The sequence below is a fragment of the Phaseolus vulgaris genome, chromosome 1 (genome assembly GCF_000499845.2).
Source record: "Phaseolus vulgaris cultivar G19833 chromosome 1, P. vulgaris v2.0, whole genome shotgun sequence".
NCBI classification, from domain to species: domain Eukaryota; kingdom Viridiplantae; phylum Streptophyta; class Magnoliopsida; order Fabales; family Fabaceae; genus Phaseolus; species Phaseolus vulgaris.
Genome location: NC_023759.2, coordinates 26625458 through 26637791, shown reverse-complemented (window position 1 = coordinate 26637791; position 12334 = coordinate 26625458).

Below are 12334 nucleotides of genomic sequence, written 5' to 3'. Positions count from 1 at the left end.
TTTCACACAATTGCAGTTGCCCCTTGACCAGTTGAGGCCCTACGGAGGGTGTTTGTATGGCTTCGCTGGCGATCAGGTGGAGGTCAGGGGGTATATAGAGGTGAGAACTACGTTCACGGATGAGGCGGGCTCGAGAACGGAGAAAATCAAGTACCTCGTCGTGAACGCTCCTTCAACATACAACATTCTGTTGGGAAGACCCACGCTCAACAGAATAGGCGCGATACCCTCGACTAGGCACATGAAGGTGAAGTTGCCATCTATGGAGGGGGTGGTGATCACCATCAAATCCGACCAGAAAGAAGCAAAGAAGTGCTATGAAAATAGCCTGAAAAACAAGAGGTCAGTGAGTTACGTGACAACCACCCCGCCTCCCGGTATGAAGCCCAGGCCGACGGTAATAGAGGAGACCGCCGGAAGCGGCGTGGTGATGGTGGATGCTGAGTTGAGGGAGGAGAACGCCGATCGAGAGAAAGAGGCGAGGAACCGCCCCGAGGAAGCGAGGGAGCTGGGAATCGCCAGGGCGGTGATCGCCAGAGAAACCAGACCAAAACCCGTCGAGCAGTGGCTCGAGAGGGAGATCGGGGGAAAGGTCTTCAAGCTGGGAAGATCTCTGGAGGCTGAGCTCCAGGACCAGATCGCCAAGGTGATAGAGCGAAATCTGGATGCTTTCGCATGGTCTGCTTCAGACATGCCAGGAATTGACCCCGACTTCTTGTGCCATCATCTAGCAATGGACAACCAGGTCAGACCAGTGCGACAGAGAAGAAGGAAATTCAACGAGGAGAGAAGACAGGCGATCAGGGATGAAACCCAGAAGCTCCTCGCTGCAGGCCATATCAGGGAGGTCCAGTACCCTGAGTGGCTAGCCAATGTCGTGCTGGTGAAGAAGAGCAATGGAAAGTGGCGCATGTGCGTCGATTTCACTGATCTGAACAAGGCTTGCCCAAAGGATTCGTATCCTTTACCAAGCATAGACGCCCTGGTTGACAGTGCTGCAGGGTGTAAGTTGCTGAGTTTTCTGGATGCCTTCTCGGGGTACAACCAGATAAAGATGCATCCCATGGATGAAGAGAAGACCGCCTTCATGACCGAGAGAACGTGCTACTGCTACAAGGTGATGCCTTTTGGGCTGAAGAACGCAGGGGCCACGTACCAGAGGTTGATGGATCGGGTACTTACACCAATGCTGGGAAGAAATGTGCAAGCATACGTGGATGACATGGTCGTGACCTCGCCGGAGAAGAACAAGCATGTTGCGGACTTGGAAGAGTTGTTCACTACGATCACCAAGTTCAGGTTAAAGATGAATCCCAAGAAGTGCATCTCTGGCGTGGAGGCGGGCAAGTTTTTGGGATTTCTCTTGACTGAAAGAGGAATAGAAGCCAATCCTGATAAGTGTGCTGCCATCTTGGCGATGAGGAGCCCGACTACCGTGAAGGAAGTGCAGCAACTTACAGGTCGGATGGCCGCCCTGTCTCGTTTCATGTCAGCCAGCGGGGAGAAGGGCCATCCGTATTTCCAGTGTTTAAGGCGGAACAACAAGTTTTCCTGGACGAAGGAGTGTGAAGAGGCCTTCGTCAAGCTTAAAGAGTACCTGTCGAGCCCGCCGGTTCTGTGCAAACCGTTGGTGGGGACCCCTCTCAGGTTGTATTTTGCTGTAACTTAGAGGACAGTAAGTGCGGTGCTCGCCCAAGACCAGGACCAGGCTCAGAAGCCTATTTATTTCGTCAGCAAGGTGCTGCAGGGCCCCGAAGTGAGATATCAGGCCTTGGAGAAAGCTGCACTGGCAGTAGTTTTCTCGGCGAGAAGGTTACGCCACTATTTCCACAGCTTCACAATACTAGTGATGACCGACTTGCCCATCCAGAAGGTTCTGAAGAAGCCCGATGTAGCTGGGAGGATGGTGAAGTGGGCGGTGGAGCTGTCGGAGTTCGATATCAAGTATGAGCCCCGAGGTCCGATCAAGGGGCAGATTTTCGCAGATTTCGTGGTCGAGCTCTCGTCAGAAGCAACACGAGTTGAGGGGAATGACTTTTGTTGGGTGCTTTCGGTGGACGGATCGTCGAACCAGCAGGGTAGCGGTGCTGGAGTAATCTTGGAAGGGCCCAATGGTGTGCTGATTGAGCAGTCCCTGAGGTTTGCCTTCAAGGCCAGCAACAACCAAGCAGAGTATGAGGCGCTGATCGCCGGAATCTTGCTGGCCAAGGAGATGGGAGCCAGGGTGCTAATGGCTAAGAGTGACTCGCTATTAGTCACAGGACAAGTAACAGGCGAGTTCCAGGCCAAGGATCCACAAATGGCGGCTTACCTGGAGTATGTACAGGAGTTGAAGAGTTCCTTTGTCTCCTTTGAAGTGGTGCATGTGCCCAGAGAGCAGAAGGCCCGAGCTGACTTGCTAGCTAAGCTCGCCAGTTCAGGCAAGGGGGGTAGGCAGAGGACGGTGATCCAAGAAACTCTGAAGACACCCAGAGCATTTGTTGCAGATCACCTGGTTCTTCAGATAAGCAAATCGACGGAGAAAGCGGCGAGGAGTCACAGGTCTTTAACCCAGGAGACCTTGAGATCGCCGAGAATAAGAGTATGTCGGGAGGAGAAGGTAAACGTGGCACAGGTCTGCACTACTCATGAGCCAGACACCTGGGTAACACAGTACAAGCGATGCCTGGCAGATGGCCTTCTCCCGTTAGATCCGACGGAAGCTAGGAAGATAAAGAAGAATTCTAGCAAGTTCACAATGATTGACGACGAATTGTATAGGTTTGGGTTCACACACCCACTCCTGGAATGTGTGCACGGAGAGAAATGTACAAGAATCATGGCTGAGCTCCATGAAGGGATATGTGGAAGCCACGTCGGGGGTCGAGCTCTGGCCGCAAGAACCCTCCGTGCAGGTTACTATTGGCCTACAATGAGGGAGGACTACAAGAAGTATGCACAGTGTTGTAAGCAATGTCAGCAGCACGCCGATTGGCATCAGGCGCCTCCCGAGGAGTTGAAGTCGATTTGCAGCCCTTGGCCGTTCCATACATGGGGGATCGACATTCTGGGACCTTTTCCGTTGGCGATCAGGCAGATGAAGTACTTGGTGGTGGCAATTGAATATTTCACCAAGTGGATCGAAGCAGAACTAGTGGCCCAGATCACCGCGCACAAGATCGAGAGCTTTGTGTGGAAGAACATCGTGTGCCGGTTTGGTGTGCCCAAGCGCCTGGTGTCAGATAACGGAATTCAGTTTGCAAGCCACCTATTGAAGAAACTGTACGAAGGGGTGGGAATTCAACAGGTATTTGCATCCGTCGAGCACCCTCAGACGAATGGCCAAGTAGAGTCAGCCAATCGGGTATTGCTGAGAGGTTTGAAGAGAAGGCTAGAGAAAGCCAAAGGAAGTTGGGCTGAGGAGGTACCCCGTATAGTTTGGGCGTACCACACCACCGAGCATTCAGGAACCCATGAGACCCCGTTTAGCCTGGTCTATGGATGCGACGCGATGATTCCAGTGGAAATCCAAGAGAGCTCGCCGAGATTCCAGAACTTTGTAGCGGAAGACTCGAATGAGGAAAGAAGGCTGAATCTGGATTTGCTGGATGAGGTCAGGGAGGACGCGAGAGTAAAGGCTGAGGCAGTAAAAAGAAGGATTGAACGAAGGTATAACTCGAAGGTGATGCCAAGGCAGTTTAAAGAAGGCGACCTGGTGATGAGGAAGGCCCACCAGTATGAGATGGAGAACAAGTTGTCGCCTAAGTGGACGGGACCGTTCAGGATAACCGAGGTGCTCGGGAACGGCGCCTACCGTTTAGAAACGTTGGAAGGAGGGGCGATTCCTCGCACTTGGAACGCCACACACCTCAAGTTATATTACAGTTAAAAACTTTGTAAGTAAAAACAAACACGAAGAGCTTTGCAATGTTTCTGTTAAAACAGTTTGAAGGGGGCACTCTTTTTTCCCTAAGGAGGGTTTTTAATGAGGCCGCCCAATAAAGAAGAGTTTTCAAAGTTTAAAGTGTTTTAGATTGCATGCTTGTTGTTTTTCCGAAAGTTTTGAAGAAAGACCTTGTCACTTATATGTGATTTAAGGCGAGTTGAAGTTATGTTGCATGCTTTCTAAAAGGTTTTAAGTCCCTATCGCTTTTCGGCGATTAGCAGCATCAGTTAAAGTTTTAAAAGTCCTCATCATCTTTCGGCGATCAGAGGCACCAGTTTAAAAGACCTCAACGCCCTCGCGCGTTCTGAGGCAAGAAAGAGTAAAAGTCCTCAGTGCCTCCAGGGGGGAGAAGATGTAGCCTCTGGGGCAACGTAGAGGCACGGGATGAAAGACCTCCTCGCCGTCGAGCGAGTGCAGGCGAGAAAGAGAAAAAGTCCTCAGTGCCTCCAGGGGAGAGAAGATGTAGCCCGGGCAATGTAGAGGCACGAGTTAAAGACCTTCTCGCCGTCGAGTGAGTTCAGGCGACTTAAAGACCTTCTCGCCGCCGAGCGAGTTCAGGCAAGATAAAACCCTTCTCGTCTTGAACGAGTTCAGGTATGGTGTAAAGCATGGAAGAAGTTCAGAGGGTGGCTAAGGTAGGTTCGAAGAGAACGCCCAGCCACCCGGTTCCTTGTTCTGAAGTTCAGGGAGGTAGAGAAGGATCCGAAAGGCGCCTCTACCCCCAGATGAGGGAACAATGGCCAAGTTGTGAAGGCAAGAGGAAGCATGCATCGCCAAGACCCTCTGGCGATCAGAAGACATTCGAGCGATGGCATAAGTAAGGGCCCATTTGATGGGGCAGATCAGGTGAACTATGCCTTAGGCTGTCAATTGAACTGAAACTTGTTGTTTAGTGAGTAGTTTTATGATGAAGTTCGCTGCTTTAAAGTTTACCAGTTATTAGAATGCTACCGTTCGAAAGTTGATAGATTGAAGCAGTTAGTAAACAGTTGCGCTCGCAGAATTGCTAAGTCAATTTCGTTTAAGCAATTTGTACAAGAAGAGATAAGGCAAACAGAGAAATTGTAAGAAGAAGCAGAAAAACTTCATAACACAGTGGTATCAGTTCGAAATACATATACCAAAAAGGGAAAAATTATTACAAGTAAGTTGTGCAAGAGAAAGACAGATGAATAAGTGATGGAGGGAAGCAGCTAATCTTCAGAAGGAACGAACTTCCCATCCACCACTTCGTTGTTTAGTGACACCATTGAGAGGTCCAGATCAGGGTACTGGCAGGCAAATTGCTCCAGGGCGGCGTCAAACCCAGCAGCGAGGATTTGGGCGGAGCTCAGCTCGAGCTCTTCAGTTTGCTTTTTGAGCCCCTCGGTCTGCTGTTCCAACTCATCAGCTCGTTTCTTTAGTTCTTCAGTTGTCTCACGAGCTTGAAGGAGGTCTTCAGTAACCTTCTTGTTTTCCGCCTGCGCCTGGGCCAGCTCTGCGGCGATCCTTTCATTCTCCTTTTTGGCCTCGGCAAGCTTAACCATGGTGTCATCCCTCTCTTTCTCGACTTTCCCTAAGAGGACCTCCCGATCTACTGACCTCTTCTCAAGGTTTTCTACCTTGGCTGCATCTGCTTTGATCGACGCCTCCAGGCTAGCCACCTTGAGACGGTAGGGGACCAGTTTGCTCTCCAGCTCAATTTTCTCTTGAGCTAGGAGGTGCACCTTATGGCGCAGATCGGTGGCCTCCTTGCGCGCCACCCTCAGCTCCGTGCTCATGGCGTCCTCCACTCTCGAGTGGTCGATCTCTGCCAGCATAAGGATGCAGGACAACTTCTCCGCCTCGATCCTTATTAGGCGATTCTCCTCTTGGAGCACGGAGATGTCGTCCTGAAGTTTCTTGCTGGAGCTCTCCACAGCTTTTGATATGATGGAGGGGAGGTCCTCTGCCATCATTCTGAGTTTGGCTGTGAAGGGTTCCCAGATCCCCTTAACTGCAAGGGGAAGGTTTGCAACCGCTGTTTGTGGAGGCGCTGGAGGAGCCTGGTGCTGGTTCTCGCCACACCCTCTTGAATTGGTTGTTGAATTGGAGCTTCTTGGCGTGGTGGTGACGAGGGGGACTCGGTGATGATGATTGGCGAGTTGTGAGCACCTTCATCCCCACCTACCGCGGCTTCGGCGATTGAGGCAGTTGAAGGAGGACCCTCTCCAGCGGATATGAATGGCGTGGAGGCGCTCGGAGGGTTCTCCATGAAGTTGGGCTCAGTAGCCTCAACCGCGGGAAATGCAGCCGCCAAAGGTACTGCTTGAACTGGCGGAGTTGGAGCTGGTGGAGAAGGCGGTGTTGGTGTTGGAAGAGGAGGTGGAGCAGGTGGTGAAGAAGGTGCCACCCTTCTCCTTTTGGTGATGAGGCCATCCTCAGTTGCCTCATCGTCCTCTTCTTTATCACTTACCACCTGAGGAGTTTTCCTCTTTGGCTTCCTTAAGATGAGTTTCTTGCGTTGTTGAGCGTGCAATGCTTCTGAATGGGTTGGGCCTGGAGGGGGCGATCTGCCCTGAGCAGCGGCGATCTCCACCACTGAGTTGGGCACAGTTTGGAGCCCGACGCCAACCCGTGGGCTCGGGCGAGCGCCCTCAATTCAGCTAGCTTGCCTTTACCCAGCATGAGATCTGCATAGTGCAAAGTATACGAGTGAGCTCAAAGACAAAAGTAAAACACATGAGTAAGTACGCAAATAAGACAAACAAGTGGTGCGGGAAATAAAGACCAAGTCTAGTGCGCAACAGACAGGACGCCCAGTAATGGATAACAGAGATGCAACACAGGGCAAAAACGATAATGTTGAGGTAAGCACTAACCTATGCGAGCCTCGAGTTGGCCCTCGAAGAACTCGAAGGAGATGATCGCAGAGGTAAGAAAGGTGATGTTAGCGGCTACCACGCTCTTCCAGAAGAGGCACAGGTCCTTATCCAAATCGCCCATGTTGTCGGGGCTTCTTGGCTTTCTAAAGCTTCCCTTGGAGTCTTTATTTCCCTTGTTTACCCAGTACAAGGGAAAGCCGTCGAGCAGCGAAGTGTCCCGATCATTCTGGCGCACTTGGACGAATTTACCTTTCCAATCCTTGTAAGATTGCTGGAAGATAGAAAGGATCGACCTCCCAGCAATTCCGTTCAGGCTCACCCAAAGGCGATCTCCAGGGTTCTTGGCCTCGAACAGGAAGAGGAACACATCTACCGAGGCCGGTAGTCCCAAATGCGCGCACAAGATTTGAAAAGCCCGCACGAATGCCCAGCTGTTGGGATGGAGCTGGGCGGCGGCGATGTCAAGCTCGGTTAAGAGTTCCCGTTCGAAACGGGTAAGGGGAAACCTAAGTTTCACCTTCTTGAATAGGGTGGTGTACACAAAGCAGAACAACTCGCCGTTGTTCCCTTTGTCATCTGCGCAGACTGGCACGTCGGGGGAGCAAGGCAGCACCGTCAGTTTGTCATCGTGCTCCTTGTGGAACGAAAGGTTGGGCTCGTCCCCTTTCTTCAATCGAAGCACTGCCACAACAGAGTTTACTGAGGAAGTCTCCTTCAGCAAAGTTAAGGTGGCCCAGGGGTATAGCTTCTTGTAGTCTGGAGAGGCGATGGAAGCTCCTCCAGCGACTGGTGGAGTAGCCTGAGTGGGGTTGGGGCGAGAGGTTGCAGGCCTCTCAGCCTGGGAAGAGAGAGCACCAGGTGCTCGCGGTGGGTTATGAGCTTGAGATGGAGGATTTCGCGACGAGGGAGGAGGATTTGCGGTGGTCTTTGTTCGAGCCATTGCAGGAACTGCAAAGGAAAAAGGAAAAGAAAGGTGAGCGAAGGTTGCAAAGGTCGACTTGATGGTGAATGAAGGATGAAAAACGAACGAACGAAGGTTCGTTGTGTTGAAAGAAATGGAAGGTGAAGCCCTAAGTTAGGAAAGGGGAGAAGAAGAAACAACCCACAGCGTATGCACCAGACAATTAATGGATGATGCGAATCGGTTAAAATGCAGCAAACATCAACAAAAGAAGTAAAAGGGGTACCTTTCGATGATCAGTTAAACGTTGAAGGAGGTTGGGGATCGAGAGAGTCGAAGAGCGTCATGGGTTTGCAGAAGAAGACTCAGAGTGTTTCGAAGGCAGGAAGATGATGAAACAGTAAAAACAAAATGGGTTTAAGGGTTTTTCAAATGATTTTTGGAAGCGTAAACGACAACTAAAGACAACCGTTGATGAAGCCACGTGTCGGGCGATTGGAAAGGTGTTTGGTGGAGCGTCAGGAAAGCAGAAAGTACGAACGTTTGGAATTCTGCGCCAGCGCCACGTAGATCGGTAGTGACGTGACTTCTTTAGTCTTTTCGCTGGACAAGTCTTCGCTTAAGACTGGGGGGCTTGTGTACCGCCCTGGTAGTCGGAAGTGATGACGTGGCATCGAGCTATCATATAGGCGTGTTGAACGGGACACCTGGCTGGCAGAAGGGAAGGAAGTCGGGAGGCTCGTGTAGTCGCTAGTTATTAAGTTGGCGTGCTCCGATCTCTAGCATACCTAAAGCGGCGGTCACCGGGTTTGAGATGAAGTCGCCAAATGTGAACCCAGGCGACCAAGTGATTAGAGATCGCCGAAACAAGGACATCGCCGAAGATGAAGTCAGATAGTCATTTCCCAGCTGGCCAGAGGATGAGCTCGGGAGACAGCTTACCTGAACATACACGGTGAAGCAAGTAAAGTAGATCGTGAAGGCGGCCGGCGAGACCACAGGGAAGGTGTATACGAAGGTACCCGATCTCGCCACTCAGAAGAGATCACGCTCCAAGGCAGCTATGCACTGAGTTGTGTCATACATGAGTAACTTAGCCGAAAAACCTGAAGAGTAAGAAGTGGCGCCCAAGTCAAGGATGCTCCAGATGGTGACACGTGTACAGCTGGATGCGAGCCACGTGTCCAAATGTGTAACTATCTGGAGAGAGAAAGTGCGCAGGTATATAAGAGATTCTAACGAACTTCTGAGGTACGCACGTTTAGATTACTTCTTTACGCTTGCGAGTTTTGAGTACGCGGAGAGAGAATTTTGCACGGTTCCTTAGAGTTCTTGAGTTTTCTCTTAGTATTTGGTGGTTCAGTCCCTGACTTGGGCGTCGGAGCGTGATTTTCCGCAGCGGCGCCGTTCTGTCTTTTGCAGGTTCTTGAGGTGAATCACGGCGAAGGACGGAGGCTAACACGGCGCAGAAGTCGGTCCAGGTTTGACGAGGCAAGGTTCTTGCGTCCCGGTCAATAGGCAGGATCAATTGTTAATAAACAAGTCCTCATCCATTTCTCCATTGGAAAATACAAAGATGAGGTATTATGTGATATTGTGCCCATGGAAGCCACTCATGTTCTTTTGGGAAGGCCTTGGCAATTTGATAGAAAAGTTTTACATGATGGCTTTACCAACAAACTATATTTTGAATTCCATGGTCACAAGGTTACTTTAAAATCTCTCTCTCCAAGAGAAGTCCATGAGGACCAAGTTATCATGAAGAAAAAGAGGGAGAGTGAAAAAGATAAAAAAGATAAAAAAGATAAGAGTTCTAAGCCTACACTCCTTGTGTCTAGGCGTGACATTGAAAGGGAAATAGTGGCTCATCATCCTCTTTTTTTAGCCATCCCTAGAACTCTTAGAGTAGTTTCACTTGTTGATAGTCCTCATTGCTTGGAAAATTTGGTAGAAGAGTTCCAAGATGTGTTTCAAGATCCTCCAAATGGACTTCCACCTTTGAGAGGGATTGAGCACCAAATTGATTTGATACCGGGCTCTTCTTTACCAAATCGTCCAGCATATAGGACCAATCCAAGTGAAACCAAGGAAATTTGCCAACAAGTTGAGGCTTTGATTGAGAAAGGGTGGGTGCAAGATAGCATGAGTCCTTGTGCTATGCCTATCATCTTAGTGCCAAAAAAGGATGGCACATGGCGAATGTGTTCGGATTGTAGGGCCATCAATAACATAACAATTAAGTATAGGCATCCCATACCTAGACTAGATGATTTGTTGGATGAATTACATGGTTCCAAAATCTTTTCAAAGATTGATCTTAAAAGCGGCTACAATCAAATCCGTATCAAACCGGGTGATGAATGGAAGACGGCTTTTAAGACCAACTTTGGTTTATATGAGTGGTTAGTCATGCCTTTTGGCCTAACTAATGCACAAAGTACTTTCATGCGCCTCATGCATCATGTTCTTAGACCTTTCATTGGTAAGTTTGTTGTTGTTTACTTTGATGACATTCTCATTTATAGCTTATCTTTGAATGACCATAGGTTGCATGTTAGGCAAGTTTTAGAAACCCTTAGGAAGGAACATTTGTATGCTAACTGATCCTGTCGCCAACTCTAGCGTGGAGGAATTGCTTTGTCGCTTCCTTACCCCGCCTATGGTGCTGTGCTATCTGCAAGAATGCTCTTAGAACCTTCCCCGGGAACTTCAAACGCAACCTGCAAAACACACAGACGACGCCTCTAGCGGCCGCTTGCACTCCGACGCTCAAGTTAGGTCACAAAACCACCAACAAAAAAAATCTCACTCAATCTCTTTCTGATTCTCTCTTTTTCCTCTCTCTGTGTCTGTACCTAACAGAATTCTGTTACGCTATCCTCTGTGTGTGTCAGAATTCTGTTACGCTACTGTGCGAAAACGTACCACAATGAGTAAAAACGTGGGTGTGTGTGTTTTCTGTGTACCTTTCACGACGCGGAGTGCACCTTTATCTTGGCCGCGCCCCTCTCAGATGGTGACACGTGGAGGCATGCAACTCACATCTAACCGTACACATGCCACTACCTGAAGGGCTCTAGCGCATCTCTTTGTGCGCCTAAGTTATTCCCTTGCGGAGTAACTTAGCGCGTTTCTTCCATCTGGGTGAATCGCACACTCCCAGGAGAACGCCAGGTGTGGCTGGACTAGGCACACTCACCAAGCATTGCTCTCTGCATAAACGATTTCCCCTTCACGATGTCATGCACGTAATGGGTTAAGAGAGTCACCAATCACTGACTGGTTTACTAACTCCCTCAGGCCACTCTCGTGCACGATTCTACCGGCGAGAAGCTCCTCTTTCTCTGAGATATGATCATGCGAAGTCCATGCGTAACGCTATCGCTGGGAATCTCAGTCCCAGTTTAACTACGTGTAACACGAAACCCTGATGACCATGCACCCGATGACTGATCGGTGCTCTATTGCTTCTCGCGTTCTCCCCCCGGGTGTTTATCTTGGAACTGATCTGTCGGTGGCCACTCGGTTACTGACCACCGATCACCGTTCTGGGTGATCTCCTCCCTGATTTCTCTGCCACCTGATCCACGTGTCACCCTGCGAGTGGTCCACGTGGTGATCTGCTGCTGACGTCATCGACTACCGATGACCGACCGGATCACAAGCCCCCCAGTCTCGAGCTGTGAACTCGTTCTCAGCGAAGAGACTAAGTGGTCGCGCATTCGGTCCACGTGGCAAGTGGGGCCACATCACGTGCACCTCACGTGTTGCCTTTTGACGTTATGACTTCCTCCCTTAATCTCGCGACACGTGGACGCATCAACGGCCAGCGTGGAGTGTCGCTAATGCTTCCCTTATTGAAATAGGCGCGCGCCTTCACTGTTTCATTATCTTCTTCAATACTCCAACTCTCAGGCTTACTTCAAATCTCCTTTCTGCGCACCCAACTTTCTTCAAGCTTTCTACCTCAAGACCTTCCGCGATCATCTAATGGTATGACTTTTCTTCTTCCTTGATCCATTTAGGTTATTTTCACCGATTGCATTCACCCTTTTCACTACCATGCACTCATCTTCTCTGTTTTTCTTCTTCTCAACCCGCGCTAGGGTTTTTTGCGTTTCTCACTTCGCTCTCTACTTCTCCCTCTTCCTTTTCTTCGCCTGGACCTTTCTTTCTTCTTCCCTTCCTCTGTTTTTCACCGAACCATTCATCATTCCCTCTTCTTCCGTTCATCTGACTTTTTGCTTTCCTCCATTGCAGTTATCTCACAATGGCTCTCTTGAAGCAAACTGCTCGCATCGTCGCCTCATCCTCTGGTGCATAGCCTTCAGCAAGTGCACCAGCGTCACCTCCACCTGATGCAACTTCCTATCAGGACTACGCCAGGGTCTATGACTGGACTCCCCTAGCATTGCTGGCCGAAACTTCCACTCAACTACCGAAAGGCCACCTCAAAACCCTTCTGAGCAATGACCCTGATGAGCCCTCCTGCGCCATCGATAGGGAGAATGATTTCAACGTTCGTATACGCATTCCTCCTCGAGGGATGCCAATCTGCGTGGACGATAGGGCTACCAATGGGGTGCCCTTCACCTTCATATACTCCGCCATCTTCAAAAGGTTGAAGCTGCGCTTGCCCTTCACCTTCTTTGAGAAGGAGCTGAT